The sequence below is a fragment of the Poecilia reticulata genome, chromosome 22 (assembly GCF_904066995.2).
Source record: "Poecilia reticulata chromosome 22, P_reticulata-male-v2, whole genome shotgun sequence".
In the NCBI taxonomy this organism is placed as follows: domain Eukaryota; kingdom Metazoa; phylum Chordata; class Actinopteri; order Cyprinodontiformes; family Poeciliidae; genus Poecilia; species Poecilia reticulata.
In genome coordinates this window covers 1,208,381-1,222,853 of record NC_088851.1, presented here as the reverse complement: position 1 = coordinate 1,222,853, position 14,473 = coordinate 1,208,381, and positions in this window count along the sequence as shown.

Below are 14,473 nucleotides of genomic sequence, written 5' to 3'. Positions count from 1 at the left end.
CCAGGAAGATCTAAGTCACCATCTATACAAACATGCTTGATTAAGGAAGATTTAATTTTGTCTCCCAAGTTTCAACAAATTTGAACACTAAACCTCTAAATAAAAACTAGTAACATAAAATTATAAATGTATGAATGATAACAAACATAATAATTCTAACAGTGTCCAGCAAACTTTGCTTTAATTCTACTTTTTTCTATTTAATCATAAAAAATCATAGTCAGACAGAGTCATGAAACAGGAAGAGCTGGTTTCCTGAAGAAAGGGGAAGTTTCTATCTTGCATCAGTCTAAAAATAGTTCAGACCATTCCTTATTTTAAAGCATTAAAGGTTTTTAAAGAATAAAATCTAAACATTTTGAGAGATTGGATAAAACCCAGAGTAAAATACTTATAATAATGACTCATAATTATGCCAATAATGAATATTGGTTTAACCAGTGGTTGATGTTGGTTTGATTATAAGAATATTTACACTTACTCTTACACATATGGAAGTACTTAAAGGTGAAACAAGTAACTGTAACTTGGTATCAGATAATTAGAATAATGGATTATTCTTGGTTTCTTGTCAGAAATGTCTGTAATAACTCACATTATGATTATAATAAGAGTAACTAATAAGTTATGGTTATTATAACATTATAAATTAATGTTAAATCAAAGAAACTAAAAGGTTATAAATGTGATTTTGACATTGAACTTGAAAAGGTGTAAAATGTTGTAACTGTAATTAAAGGTCACTGATGTTGTGTTGAAGGTAGATAGTAGGTGAAAGGTCAGGGGAAAGGAGGAACTGATAGGAGAGCAGAGGTGACCAAGGCCTTATTTCTAATCTTCAACTTTTCTAAGAAAAGAGAACAGACATCAGGATATAATGTCTCCAAGGTGATGGATATGAGATCATCTGTCCAAGCAGTCAGCCAATGAGACAGGCACAGCAACAAAGCTAGCCAATGTAAATGCACCAAAAGGGTGGATAAACCCTTTATAAGGGGGGTGCAAAAGAGGAATCTTTGGTTGGATCCTTCAGGCAGCTTCGAGCCAAGACGGAGATGGACAAAGAACTCTGCAGCTGAAGAAGAGCCGGGGCCACAGAGCCGGAGACTGTTCTGCACATGGGGACCAACCCGTTAGCCCAGCAACATGTGGCTTCAAATCGCACTTCTCTCAACAGCTGGGTTTAGACCCCCAAAGACAAAGACCAAGGCAAAGATGAAGATAAAGACGACGATAAAGACAAAGGCAAAGAGGAAGAACTGGTGTGTTTCTTTCGTGGGACCAGGAAGATCGTGAGACGAGGAGAAGGGAGCTACAGAGCTGCAAGACAAGAAGCTGAGGACCGCTACACGCATGAGGAAGTCACCCTGAGGCCCGAGACCTGCCGCTCTAAGTCAGTACTCTTCCTGTACTGGGAACCTCCTGCTGCTGCAGCACCTTCTTCATCATCAGGCCAGTTCTGGGGTTCAAAATGCCAAACTCTGTCCGTCTCTCTCAAAGTTTCCCTTTTTTAGTTCTCAGTGTCAGCATTAGGGAAAGATAGGCTAGATTATTGATTTTACTTATTTGATTATTTCTGCCACTGAATTAAGCTGTACTGACCCTTGCAAAATTGCCTTACTAATAAAATAATTAGCATTAAGAAAATCTAATAGATGTTGTGGACATTCAATTAATGAGTCACCTTAAAGTTCTTTGATGGTTGTAAAATAGGTATGAAGTTTGATTCTGGGAGGAAAAAGTAGAAATGTTTTATAGGTTGCTTTTAGCCAAAACTAAAACAACACCCTTGGGACTCGCCCGAGTCACTAAAACCAACCTGGTTCAGTAACAAGTGGAAGTTGTAAAAAAGAGAAAGAGCGACCGTTAACAGGTGTGCTCTGTGAAACTAGTTGATTGCAGGCTTCTCAATCTGGCTAATTCACAGGGTGAAGAAGGGTGGGACATCTGGAGGGGGAGGTCGTTAGAAACCAGGCTAGTCTTTCTCGATGCCAGCTTAAACATAGTTTACTTCAGTTCTGAACAGGGTAAAATCCCATCAGATTTAGAAAACTCAAATTACCCATTAGATGGAGAGCTGGCTGCACATCTCCCTCCTCTGAGAAGGGGAAGTAGAGAGAGAGAGAAGGGGAGGGAGGTGTTGCGCAATAACAAGTGGCGCCCAACGTGGGGCGTTGCGTAACCACAACAAGGTGGCGCCCAACGTCATAGAAGTCTAAGCGTGTAAAACAGGAGGATAGTTCTGGAGAGCTCGCTTAAAGTAGCAGCTCTACAGGGGTAGAGTTGTCGGTGACTGAAAGGCCATCAGTCACCACCCTCGCAGTAACTGCACGGCGTGTGGGTGAGGGGAGTTTCACTGAGGACAGTTGACCACGTCCATCAGTGAAGCTAGTAGCCAAGATAGCCTAGACCCATCCCTGCTCGATGGCTTAAGAGAGGCTTTGGGGTATAGGCGACTCGGAGACAAAGACAACATGGAGAACGAGGAGGACGACGCGAGGTCGTACGTCCAGAAGATGCAAGTAATTCCACAAGGAAGTGGTGAAATGCATCTGGAGCTCAAGGAGGAGCATCTGAGAGCGCACGCATGAGGGAGCTCATTGGCGTGGAAATGATGAAGTGGACTGCTATGTCCAGCAGAGGAAAATTGTCTTTGTCGGAGCCGAGAAATGGGACAGTACTCCCAGAGGACGGGAGGTCCCAGAAGAGTACGTGGATGAGGTCGTGCGGAGCGTGCATGAGGCCCTTGGACATGCAGGCGTACGACCTACACGTGAGGAACTGGTAGAACAAAACCTTTGGACGTCCCTTCAGACCGTCCGATGCAGCTGCGGGACTGTGAGTATGTGGTCAATACGCAGGGCTCGCAGGGCAGCGGATGGAAGGGTTGTTCATCAAGAGCACATTACCCGGGGGTTCAGTCTGCATGGATGTAGCAGGCCCCATGGATAACAGAAAAGAGAAGTGAGGAGTACCTCTTGGTGCTGATGGACATGGTGTAACAGTGACAGCTGAAAAAGAGCAGGTCTTCCCCTGCAGAGGAACTCCGTTCACGTCACAGAAAGCAGGAAGGCGAAGGCACTTCTCCTTTTTGTCCAGAGAGGGAAAGGAGAAGTTGCAGTTTACAGTGTCATTGAAAACAGGACAGAAAGTTTGGATTAAAGATCAAGATCGGCCTGTAGTCACGGTGATCAAGCTGAAATTCAATGGAATGGATTTTGTGAAGCAAGTACTGCACTGTAAAAAAGTATTACTTATGAAAAAAGGGGTCCACGAGGTCAGTGTTCAAGCCAGTTCTTAGCTAAAGCGAACCAGAACATTGCAAGAATCAAGCACCATGCCATCCTGTATTAGACTGGCTACTATTACAGGATGATTGCCATTCAAAGAACAACTTCAAGGCTTAGGACTAGGAGGGCCCTGAAGAAATTGGATTATGCTAAAGAAGAACTCCTGTCACAAAAGAATTATGATTATGGATAAAGCGTCATGCTGCTTATGCTTTTTGCTTTGCTCTACTGAACACCCAGAGTTTTTTTTTTAATTGAGGCTTTTTGCCCATCAACCTGTCCCTAAGGAATCTTCCACATCCTGAAGAACCAACGCTTCATTCAGCTGAGGATTTTTTGTCACTGTTAAAGGATCAGAGCGACCTGGGTTCTCTTCGACATTCGTCACTTCCTGAGAGACATCAAAACTCCAAGGATGGGGTGTCAAAGAGCAGTGGAGTTTTAAGACTGCTGTGGCCTTGGTGACAACTGAGGATCTGCATCTTCACATCCCAGACTGCTGTGGCCTTGGTGACGATGGAGGATCTTCACATCCCAGACGACCATCTTCTCTTTCCAGGGGAGGAGGACGCAGACCTGCAAGAGGCTGTTGGGTTCCCAGCATGTGAGAGGTCTGACCTCGCGGAGGGGGTGTCGAGAAAAGTCGAGCTCATCCCACTTCCCCATGCTGGAGATTTTAGTTTAATAGTAATAATAAATAAAGAGAGAGAGAAGGGGAGGGAGGTGTTGCGCAATAACACAGCATACCGTCCAATTTTCAAGTTCGGCCTGGGAGGATTTTACTGATTCATGATAACATCCGGGTTTTTGTCATTTTTTGGGGACCAATAAACATCCTTAAAATGACAGGAGCAATGCTTGGAGTTCAGCAGCTTTTCTCCTCCCGGAGCTGCTGGTTCAGAGCAAACGGCGGGCACGAGCACAGCAGGATTGTTTATACAATGAGCAGATAGACCGAATGTGAAAAATTGGACTGATATTGATATGCGAATGTAATACTGCTGTTATGTTAGATTTACCAATGTTTTATTTGATCTTTTTTTTAAATCTGATTACCTGATTGATCATAAGAATAATTGATAGGTTACTCGATTACTAAAATATTCGTTTACAACAGCCCTACTAAAGTTCATGAAGAAGAGCCAGATTTGAGAGAAGACTCTGACAGAAAACTGTTGTATGATCGTCTGATGAAGAGGATGCTCAGGTCATTTTACAGATAATATTGTATTGTATTAACCTAAGATATAAATTAACTTTCCGTTCTTCCTCTACCATCTTGTGTTCCTCAAAGGCTGAGGAACACGTGTCACATGCTTACCCTTAAAGCAGTGTTTGCTGCTTTAAGGGTGTTTAAAATGTCACTGTTTAAAATTAATAAAATACAGATCCTCCAGAATTGTTCTGACTCTTTTTAATTTAAAAAGCAGTGGAAAGTACAATTTTCTTTGAATAAAGCAGCCCAGGTGATTTAATCTCCTTTCACCAGAGGGCACAATTGATCCACTTTGTACTCTCCCAGTCTTACACAAAATTGCATTTCAGTAGTTTGAGTAGAAGAGTTAGTCTTGGTCTGCAGATGACAGCAATGTTTTGTTTCCCACAATATTATTCTCAATTGTTTACACACATTTTCTGAAAGCATGCTTCATACTCTCAGAACTTTACAAGTAAACCAAAAACCACACACAGTGGGCAAAACCCTTTAATACTATTGCAAAATGAAACTACATTCAAAGCAAGGTTATTTCTTCTTAAAATTGTATTGTTTTCAGATTCACACACAGAGCTTCATATAAATAGAGTTTTATAAGAACGAGTTGAACACTGATGTGCTCAATGTAAAACACTATGATGAATGAAAAACACTTCATCATAATGGCTCAGTGTTACATTTACTACAGACAGTACATACATAAGTGTGTTATAAAATATTATTTTTATACTTAGAACACACAAATACACAGTAACAAATATATTAAATTTTTCCCACAAAAAACAATGTACATACTGTACATTCCAACCAACACAACGTTGATGGGGTTGGTGCATGACTTGCATATCGTGGCCATTGTCTCTCAAGTACCAGAAAACAATCAAGGAAAACTGTCAAAGATAAAAATCTAGTTCTTGACCTTCACATTAATAAAATACAGAGAGAATGACAAGTGCAACCAATTCATATTTTCTTATTACTTGAATGCTTTGTGCAGATAAATTATTTTATGTCCTCTTAGAGATGGAAAACAGACATCTTGGGTTTCTTTATCAGGCGTATGTGTAAAGCAAACAAACTTGGAAACAACAAAGGGAAATAACAGGTCACACTGAGAAAATTGAGCCACAGGTTATTGCTTTGGTCTAGGAACACTACTTGAGGATACAGCAGCCACAGTGGCATCAGAGAGCGAGTGATAATGGAACTCTGGTTAGACAGCCTGACCATGTGGAAAGCAGACACTAAAACTAAACAGCAATCCTCTTCAGTCTGTAGAGTGCTATTCCAGTAACATAACAGACACGGACAATGACAGCTGTCAGTGATGAAAGCAGGCGAGGTAGTTCATAAACAAAGCATGAGTTCTGTACACTGAAAAACTCCACAGTTAAAGCACCAGTCCAAAATCCTAATATATGGTCAATAAACAGTCAATGGTTACCATTTTTTACAAGTGGATTAAGCCTCTCACATAGGTCATCCAAAGTCATCAGCTCCTACTGGCATAGACACATGATGCAAATTGCAACATTTTGTTCATAGAGAGGCATCAATCTCCCCTTCTCCACACTAGGAACTGGCCAAATTACTTCAAAGCTTTATTTATAGATTTTTAATCTTAACTTACACAAGAGGCATCTTTTGATCTTTCACAAAGAAAGATAAAGCAAAAAAAGAAAAGAATTATGTACATTTGTGCCATCCATTACTAAATACCTACTATAATAATAAGATTGTAAAATGGCTAATAACTCCTGGATGGAAAATGCAACGTTGTCCACTGAGAAAGCTGTCTGCAGAAAGGTGTGGCACTCCCTGTTACTGAGGGGAAGGAGGGGACCCTAGTGGGTAACCAGCAAGAGAGGTGTTCCCCAGGTGGTCTGCAACACTGTATGAAAGGTGGGTGCTACAACGAAAAGACTGTAACCATGACTGCATGTTGACTGTTCATCTTCAGATGAAATATGTGTAAGCCTTCAGGTGGGAATCAGTGGCCAAGAATCAAAATATGGGTGTCATGATTTGGAAGAAGAGTAGCATAACTGAAGTCCAGGATGAGGTAGTACGCTTTCTTTAATGCCATCAAAGCTGTGATAAAGAGTCCAGACACAAGGGTCGAAACAAGTGGCACAGGTATGTGACGCTCAAACACAAAACTGACTAACAGATGTCTAGCATCCAGCGGGGAACAGAACACACAGGTGAGGTTAGATAGACAGCTGTCCAGAGACAGCTGGAAACAATCAAGTGCAAGAGACAACAACAGGGGACTAAATAAGCCAAAATACATACACAGAAACCTAAGTCCTCACAATGGGTTGATGTCTAGATATCCAAAAGGCAGTAGAAGTCCTACATGGGCAAGGCAAGATGAGAGTAATCCAGAAACAACTTGAAGACAAATGAAGGGAAAGATCACTTTACGTGTACTGGAACAAGTCTGTCAATAATCTGGTAGACAGCCAGAGGCTGGTGATAGCTTTTGCAGTGCAGCATACAGGTGAGACAGAAAACTAATCAAGCATGGCTGAGGTGGAGCTGATTGATTAACAGACTTTTGGCATAAATAACATGGTGACATGACATAAAATGAAAACACAAACTAAACAGAAATGCCAGAAATGTGAATCATGAAAATTGGACACTTATTTTTATTAAATTTTGTAGGATTTATAGCAAGGGTTTCAAACTCAATTTACCCGGGGGCCGCTGAAGGCAGAGTCTGGGTGAGGCTGGGCCACATTAAGGATTCCACAAAAAGCATTTAAAAAATATCCTCAAATGTCATCAACATTTAATTATTTCTCCAATACATGAACTGCAGGCTTTACAATATCTGTATTTAGAAAGGCTATTCTGTAACTTTAGAACAATGAAGACAAAGACTGATTTTAGGAGCTACTTTTTTCTCAGGGCCAAACTTCTGTTTCCGTGTTGGGGATAGTGCGGCACTGAAAGAAAAAAGCTGAGCTGAATACTGTAGCTTCTTTGTGAGGAAGGGAGAGGTTTGCTCAGTGCATTAAGGTATCTGTCAGCTCAGAATGAAGACAGTTATTTGGGAAAGGAAAAGAAAGACATGTCTAATAAAAAGGCTGATAGATTTTTTTTTTGGCAAAAAGAAACTTCTCCTTTTTTGTTAGCTGCTCCACCAATAAAGTTAGTCAATTGAAAGGTATTAAAAGTCTTCTGAAGAAATGTAGGATTTGCCTGCACGAATATTCATCTGTCACGTTTCCCTGTCTCTCCTATAAAGCTCTACAGATTTTAAAAAGAGCATTGATTAAAAGTGAGCAAACACTCCTCTCAGGTTACAGCTCTCTGCTGTAATAAAGCTGTGTTTACAGAATATGCCGTGGAATTAATGAGACTAAATGGTTTGCTGGCTTAATATAAGAAACTAAGGTATTTAAGCTGTTTTGAAAAGACTTTGAAGTTTCATGACTTAAACTTTGCAGAAAAGGAACATTTGAAAAGTTTTCACCAGGCAGATTTAAAGAATGTCAGAAATTAAATTAACAGGTTGTCATAATTTAAAAGACAAAGGTTTACTAAACTTTTGGTGGTCAAACTTTGCAAATACAGTAGATACATTTTCAGTGTAAAACTTAATAGCAAAGGTATTAGGGATCCATGGTTAGTTTTATCAATTGACTTTATTTTGGAAATATTTATTTTAGATGTAAAAACAGTACAGATGATACTGTAGGGTATTTAGTTTTTGTAAATTTCAATAAAATATTGTCACATAAATGTTGCCATGTTGTTCACGCTGCAGTGCATCCTGGGTCAATGACGTGTCACGATCCAGCTGCCTAATTCCCTCCAGGGAAAACAGTGATGAGTAACGTTACACCTTTTCAATTTGAAACCATTTGGAATGTAGAAATCACAAGAAGTAATGAAGGTGAGGAGGACCAAACGGAGGAAGAGGACAGAGTTTGCCGTAGCAGCTGGGGTTAGCTCAGTGTTTCCCAACCTTTTTTGGGCCAGCGCCCCCCTAGCCTTTATCCAGGTCCCTCACCGCCCCCACCAAAGAATTTGCAGGCTACTTTGCACTGACCATTATTTTATCATTAGTATTACTATCACTATTGTAGATGTTTTGATTTTTATGCTTGTTTCTGTATTTATAATCAAAAATAATACATATAATATAATAATATAAAAATAATACAGGAGTCTATGAAAAATGCAATGAACATTCGAGTTAAAATTGGTAGGCTTAACAGCAGCCAATCAGAGTGGAAAAAATATTCTTGTTCTTTGCCATTTTCTAGTTGTTAAATATTCCACAAAATGACCAGATTAAAGATGTACAACACGCCAGTTTAAACTTTGAACTATTTGCAAAACGACTGAGCTCTGCAACATTAAAACATGGATAGAACTGTAACTACATTAATCATAGCTCTTCTTCTCTTCAGTGCCAGTTTCTGGTGTTGCAGCTATGTGCTGCCTTCAGGAGAATGGGACATCAGAGTATCATCCATAAAACTTCACCCGTATGGCATTTATTGTGCAAACCAGAGCTTTCAGTGGAAAAACAAAAGTTCCAGATCCTTTTAATGCCATAGAAATAAGAGGCAGAAACATGGATTATATCTTTATATAGACATGTCTACTGATTTATAGATTAATAGTTTTACTGGACAGAAATTACAAAGAACAAATTTGGTTCTTAATCAAATCCTAATGAGTCAAATTTAAAGGGGTAATGGAGTCATCATCAGCCTCATGACATTAACACTGACATGAAAAATAATGTTGAATAAATATATCAAATCTAATTAAAAACATAAATAAATGATCAGTACTAGATATGGTCTCAACAAACCCATGACACTTCAACAATATTATTTTACCTTTTATCTGGAAATAGTGTCTGTTTATTCTTGCCATACAGTCTCTGTATTAATTATTGCTCAAAAGGTCTTGCCATACCAGTTTATTCCTCTGTATTTACTTTAGTTTCTTAGGTAATTCTTGCATTTTGTTCTTCATTCATTTCTATTTAGTTTCATTTGATTAGCATTATCCTCTCTTGGTTTATTGCTAAGTCCACTTTAGTTTCTTTCCTGTTGCTAGATTTATTTGATCATTTATTGACCATCAGTAATATTCACTCATCACCTCCTGCGCCGCCTAATCGTCATGTGTTTCACATCATATGTTGATTTTTTTCACTGTTCAGCTTCGGATTCTCTGTTTTTATGCCATAATTCACATCTAGTTCGTTGCTCCGTTTTATGACCCGCTTCTCCCATTTCAGAGTTTTGCGCAATGTGCTCGTCTTTTTAAAAAAAATTTTTTACCGCGTATGGTGCAGGGCGGTCGGGAAGCATATCGATGGGGAAAAGGCAGACTGACATAAACCCTTTAAAACAACAGAAACAATTTTTGCATTCTGATTATTGAAATTTAAAAGTGCTGTGTTGTTCTATCAGCCCCATTTCATACCAGGCCACTTACAGCACCGGTGTTAATGCTATAAAATGAACGCTCTCTATCGTGGTATCACCCATGGAGGGATTTCTTGATTTCTATATTTAAATGGGTTCATTTTTCAAAGGAATACACAGTGAAGGTATCGTGATTTTAGCTACCAGTAGCAGGAGCGGAGCTGCGCCAAGAAGCTCACAGAAGCTAAAAAAAACACTGAATAGAAGAAGAGCTGCTATCGATACAGTTGCAGCCAAGCAGCATGGTTTAATGTTACACAATACAGTTTTACCAAGTTGCTCAAAGTCTAAACTGGTATTGTTGTGCATTTAAGGTGTAAAGTTAACCTTCGACCAAACGCCCCCCAAAGGCATCCCAGCGCCCCCTTTTGTAAAAATGTCCGCCAGCTCCCCTTGCCGTCCTCTGAACGCCCCCTGGGGGGCGGTGCCGCCCACGTCTAGAACCGCTATGTTAGCTGCTACTGCCTTTAGCTTCATAAATGAAACAATGAATGACATGTACCTCCGGTCAGACTGTGTGATCTGGTAAATACTATAGCTCTGTGTCCAGTTCGGCAACAGGCTCTGCTTAGGATCCGAACTCTGTCTGGTGTTGTAGTGGTTTCACATTCAGTATAGTGTTCTAGCTCATTCGTATTTCCAGTAGTAATAGCTCTGTTAGCGCTGCTTGTCTTTGATGTTTCCCCCAGCATCTGTAGAGTTGTGTCCTGTTCGGCAACAGCCGTTTAGAGTGGCCTTGGTCCGATCATCGGAAGGCTGTATAGCTCCATTAGCATTTCGAAGAGATTCCAACTCTGTCTGTTTCAGCAGACATTTATTTGGCATTATTTGGCATGGCATTTATTTTTAGCTGGTTAAAGTAACGATCGCTTGTTATTTGCATAGGATTTAAGAAGGAAGGAACCAGGTGAATGTTGTTGTTGTTTAATAAGCAAACTAATTGTTGAACTGATATAACATACCGCTGTTGTTTCACATCAATTTGTGAAACGTTGCAAGGCTAATTGTAAACTAAGTTTAGACTTTAGATCGGAAAAAGTTATGTAATCAGATGGCGGTCTTCCCAGGAGATTAAGCTCAAGGTCAGAACGTGCAATGCTCAGAGAAAAAACAGGATTAGCAATAGTCTAAAACTGAAAAAAATAAAATAAAACATGAGAAAAAGTTTTACTGGTTGAAAAATATGTCTACTTTTGTGTACTTTTAAAAGATGAACCACGCTACCCAGCATTTCAGGAAATGATAATGAAGCCACACAGCAAATTCAAATGTTTTGGTGTTAGTAGACTTTGTGCAAAAGCAGAGTTAATTTTACACTTATAGAGTCACATTCTGTTTATGTAACTCTGGGGTGTATATTACTAGTAGTTAAAATCCAGTGTTAAAACAAAGTGTTTCCGTATCAAATCTAGAGGCGCTAAAATAGAATCAATAACTCTTGACTTCTTAACTCTAAACTCCACCAGCGGCTCTAACACTGAAGGAGTTAATTCACTGACTCCACACCAGAATCATAGATTCCCACCTAAGTGAAGCGACAGAAGCCAAGTCATTTAAGGACTGTTCATTTTCCACATGTCTGAGTAATTTGCTGCACTTGGTAAGTTATTTTTTTTCTGAGATGGTTTATAACTATTATTTTGAGTTGAGCTCAACCTGTATGATAGACGTCACGTTCGCCACACGGCTCGGTGTTAGCATTTTTAGCTTAGCATGCCGAATGTTAGCGGAGTATAAGTGTTGGAAAAAATCAAGCCGGTGAACATTCTGTCAAATTCTTGGCTATCTTGAACAGATCCGTAATAATCTGGAGTATGTTTTTTCATAATGTTGAACCTTTACATGCATATTGGTCAGATTTATCAACCTTTCTGATAATTTTTTTTCCTTTGAAAAAATGTAAAAGGCTTTTTCACGTTGAGAGCATTATTCCCACTGCTGTGTCTTCTTATATACGTTTTGCAGCATGTTTTAATCCTTTTATTGTCTTTTAGTATATATTAGAACCAGTTTGGTTGAGGATGAATCTCCAGTCGTCACCCTAATCTCCCCCTCCCGAACCCTCCATGGATTCTTCGAAGATTCAAGCTCCAAAAATGATTATGTAAGTGTTAATATCTCTGAAACTACATTTCTGTAATGGAGGCTTGTTGTTAGAGTTGCAGTAAAAATGTATTCCTTCGCTCCATTCCTCATTGTTATGTTTTTTGTTTGTTATGATCCAGAGACCGACACTGACTGTCCTACTCAGAGACTGAAGACTGTCTGATGCAGTAGAGGAGAATGTTGGTGTCTCCGGCCAAACGTCACAAACAGAACAACAACCTGAAGACAGTCTGTTAGTGAGTGGACATCTCTGGTGGAGTGCAGAGAGGAACTGTCTCTTATCAACAGAAACATAAACTAGGTAAAAAATGATGGATCTGATTATCAGGTTGGTCTGTTATGTAATGTACATATCTGGCAATTTACCTGTTAAAAGAAAATATGCTCTATCATATTACATGAACTGCATTGCATTGATACAGGCTTTACTTTTTCTACCTTGTACTTTGAACAACTTCATGCATATGGTATTGAAGAAAAATTTATTAAGCATACTCCATTTTGTATTGCACAGCTGATATGTCAGACCTTTTAATAAGCGATATGTGAATGAAACATGCACATTATTCCACGTTGTTATATATTTTGTAATTATGGTGCACGTTTTGAAATAAATGCATTTGAGAAAATCATTACCTCTTTATTAAATGTTTATTTTCCAAAGAATTTTTAAAAGTTAAAAACAATAAAGTACCTATTTAATATTAATTACAAATAACTCTTAAGAAGTTAAAGTACTCTGTGAGAGTTAATATTAAGATCTAACACTGAATTAGTGTTAGTAAGTGTTAAATTATTACCTCCAGCCGATTTGATATTTGACACTTAATAAGAGTTAAGGTACTAACTCTCCAAAAGGGGTTAAATTAACACTTTCTGGTGTGGACCAGTATAGACACTTTAAAAGTGCTGAAATCAAATCTGACAAAGTTAATTTGGGCCTCCTGGATTTGCTGTGTACTTAGTCTTGCAGAATTACAGTTACTGTTTCTATTTGAAGGACATCCATCCATTCATTCAGGCTTTGCACCAAACTCAAAAACATGCATTCAGCAAACAGATGAAAAAAGTCAATTAAACATTTAATGCAGAACTGACGGACTTTTCTATATCTACATATATTCATTACAATGTCTATGCTTATGTGTATAAGGAAGCATGTTTTGTAAGAATATAAACCTTTTCAAAAGTAAAATTTTTCAATCTATTATTACTTCAGCATTCTCATTGAGAACTTTCTGCCATCATGTGAGAGAGCAGTTCATGTTCTGCCAGAGAATAAAAAACCCATAGATTTCCCAGACAAGGAAAGGATTTTCAGGGGACTGGGGGTTCAAGGTAACCTCCCCTGCAGCTCCTCTAAACTCCCCCACACACTGTGAGTCAGAATCACTGCCACAAACTAACAAAAGCTCAGAGTCTTTGTTGGGAAGAGTTAAAGGAGGTGATGTTCGTCAAGGATGTTTCATTATGATTTCATACCAGCTTTGAGTTAGTTGAACTGATCATTGATATGTAATTGATATGTTACTGCCAGCTTAAAACATGCCTGCTGTGGTTGTGCTGCTGTTTTTTATTCCACTAAGTTGATCCCCGGTTCAGGAAAAAATTGAGGAAGATGTGTTAAAGAAGTAATATTATGTAAAATTGACTTTTTTGAGCTTTATATAATCTTATAATGTTATTCCCTCCTCAAAAATATACCTGGAGTGTTGCTTTCATTCTTTCATGCATGTTCGAGAAATCTTTGAATCTCCCATAGCAACCATACATTTTGGATTATAAGCTGCTGCTTTTTTCCCACACTTCAAACACTGCGGTATAGTAAGGTGTGTTTTTCTAATTCATGTTGGTTTTCTTGGGGGCGTGGAGGTTTCATATCGGTCTTGAACGAAGTTCTGTTCCCCTGTGAAAATCTGTTTCCCCTTTGCCAGGGGCGCACACTGCAACCAGAGAGGCAGATCCAATCATTTTCACGGCACTTCTGATCTATTTCTCGGTAAAATAACTAATATAATCATGCCAACATTGTAACTTTAAGTTTAATCGGCAACTAACAGAATTGTAAAATAAATAAATATATGAGGTCTTGTGTGGAGTTCTTACACCGTTTTGTGTTTTTTTGTAATCCCCTCTGTCTCTGTCTTTTTCCGACTTTCGTCACGTAAGCCTAACAATTAAATGTCAGTCACCAAACACGGGGTTCCAACACATTGTGTGTATTGGTAATTTTTCATTGCTGATATAAGAAGATGGAAGCTGGCTGATAGCAGGGCACGAAAAATTCAGACTTCCTTAAAAAATGAGAGTTTAGGCTTTCTGGAAAATACTGTTCTAATGTAAAATATGACAGATTGCTCGATAAAAAAAATGTATAGTTGACTTTTTGTGGCTCAATC